The following is a 2500-nucleotide window of genomic DNA, read 5'->3' as shown; positions in this document are numbered from 1 at the left end:
GGATCGGCAGCCGGAGCGCTGGCATCGCCCCGCGCTGCCTGCGGCGGAGAACCCCGAAGCCGGAGCCGCACGGGGCACCCCCGTGCCCCCCTTCGCTCTCACTCTCGCTCTCGCCGGGCCAACCCGCGCTCCAGCCACTAGCCGCCGGCGAGCCCGCTCTCCGCGCTTCCTGGCACCTGGGACACGCTCGCGGGGCTGCCAGGGAGCTGCCGGGAGGCCGCCGCACCAAGCGCGCTCCGGTGGAGAGAACCGGGACGGGACCGCTCCTGCCTGCCCTCACAGGCCGCCTCACCCCTCTCGCAAGTCGGCTGCATGCGCAGGGGGCGCCCGGGAGCCAGTCTCCGGAAGGTGAGTGGTTGCTCACCTCTCTCCCCTACAGTCGTACCGCTAAGTCAGGCGGCGCCGGAGAGCCAAAGGACACCCGCCCCTCCTACCGGGGAGGGGCGCGGGAATGGCCCACGTCTACGATGACGTAACTGGAGGCAGCGACGCAGAGCGACCCCTTTCGCCGCTCCAGAGGAAAGCCGGGGGAAACAGGTCTACCGGTCACCACCCCGAAGGGCGGCCAAGTCTCGCCGGAGCCGGGTAGACCTGCTGACAGCGTGGGAGGCGGACCCGGGAGACGGCCTGCCACTTCCTCGCGCCTCCCGGAGCCCGGTCGACCGGCTGGCCGAGCCCCAAGCCCGGAGCCGGGTAGACCGGCACGCCGCGCGCCCCAGGCAGCCTCGCGGAGCCCGGTCGACCAGCTCGCCCCTCCGCGACCCCCGGATCCAGGTCGACCTGCTCGCCTCCGCGAGACCCAGCGGAGCCGCGTCGACCGGCTCGCCCCTCCGAGACTCCCGGAGCCGGTAGACCCTCTGGCCGCCGCCAAGGCAGCCTCCCAGGCCCGGGGGCGTGGGCCGGCCGCTGCCACGGCGGACCCGCTGCGCCGGCCGCTACCGGGACGGCCCGCCGCGCACCCCCGGTCGTCCGCCCCCCCCCCCCCCCCCCCCGGCTCGAGCGCTTCGCTTGTTTGTTTGTTCGTTTCTTTCGGGGCAAGGGGTTCCGCTCGCTTCTTTTTGGGGTCGTGTTGTTTTTCGGGTTTGCTCTTGTTTCTTTGCGTTTCCGAGCACGCGCGTCTTTTCCCCTCCTTTTCCTGCCTTGCTGATTTTTCTCGGTTTTCTGTGTGGGAGCGCGGTGCCCCCCCCCCCCCCCCGCCCCGCCCCGCCCCGGCACGCGGTCCTACAGCAGGGGAAGGTGCTCACTTACGAATCTAGGTCTCTAGGTCTTGTCTGTCTGTCTGTCTGTCTGTCTGTCTGCCTTTTATTCCTTTCTTTCTTTTCCTCTTTCTTCCTTTCTTTCTTTCTTCTTGCCTGGCCGCTGCCGCCCCTTACCCCCTCCCTTTCCTGGTGCCTGCCTTGCTCCCCTCGCACTGCTTCCAACGCCCCGCCTCAGCAGAAATCCCTGACCCCGGGCTGACCGGCGCCCCGAGGCAGCAGGGGGGCCCCGGGGCGGGGCACGCGCGCACACAAACACACACTCCACACAGGCGCCGTCAGCGGGGCAGGGCGGCACTGGCCCGCCAACAACCCGTGATACCGCGCCTGGCGCGCGCCCCCCGCCCCCCCCCCCCAACAAGGCAGCGGAGGGTGCTTGTGTGCGAACCCGCGCCGTTCGCGCCTTTTTTTTTTTTTTTAATCGGTTCTCGCGCCGTCCGCCCGCCGGCCCCCCCCGCGCCCCCCCCCCCCCCCCCGCCCGCCTTTTCGCCGCCGCCAAGCCTGCTTGTTCCCTCACGTTCCCCGGCCGGGGCCGTTCCGTTCCGAAGCCTCGGGGTTCCGCGCGCCTCTGGGAGCCGAGGCGGAATCTTCGCGCCCCCCCCCCCACCCCCCCCCGCGCGCCCCCCCCCCCACCCCGCCCCGACCCCCGTTCCGTTCCGAAGCCTCGGGGTTCCGCGCGCCTCTGGGAGCCGAGGCGGAATCTTCGCGCCCCCCCCCACCCCCCCCGCGCGCCCCCCCCCCCACCCCGCCCCGACCCCCGTTCCGTTCCGAAGCCTCAGGGTTCCGCGCGCCTCTGGGAGCCGAGGCGGAATCTTCGCGCCCCCCCCACCCCCCCCGCGCGCCCCCCCCCCCGCCACGCCCCGACCCCCGTTCCGTTCCGAAGCCTCGGGGTTCCGCGCGCCTCTGGGAGCCGAGGCGGAATCTTCGCGCCCCCCCCACCCCCCCCGCGCGCCCCCCCCCCCGCCACGCCCCGACCCCCGTTCCGTTCCGAAGCCTCGGGGTTCCGCGCGCCTCTGGGAGCCGAGGCGGAATCTTCGCGCCCGCCCCCCCCCCCCCCCCCCGGCGCGCCCCCCCCCACCCCGGCCGCACGGCGACTCGCCAGCTTTCCTCCGGGCACTCAGGGCAGGAGATTGCGCGCGTTGCCCTTTTCCGCCGACATCTCCCTCCGTTGCCCCCCCCCCCCCCCGCGCCCGTGTCTTGTCCCTCTCCCGGCCCCCCCCCCCCCCCCCCCGCAGGGCCGGCGA

This window comes from Dromaius novaehollandiae, unplaced genomic scaffold (genome assembly GCF_036370855.1).
Source record: "Dromaius novaehollandiae isolate bDroNov1 unplaced genomic scaffold, bDroNov1.hap1 HAP1_SCAFFOLD_126, whole genome shotgun sequence".
NCBI classification, from domain to species: Eukaryota; Metazoa; Chordata; class Aves; order Casuariiformes; family Dromaiidae; genus Dromaius; species Dromaius novaehollandiae.
This window is presented reverse-complemented; position numbering follows the sequence as displayed.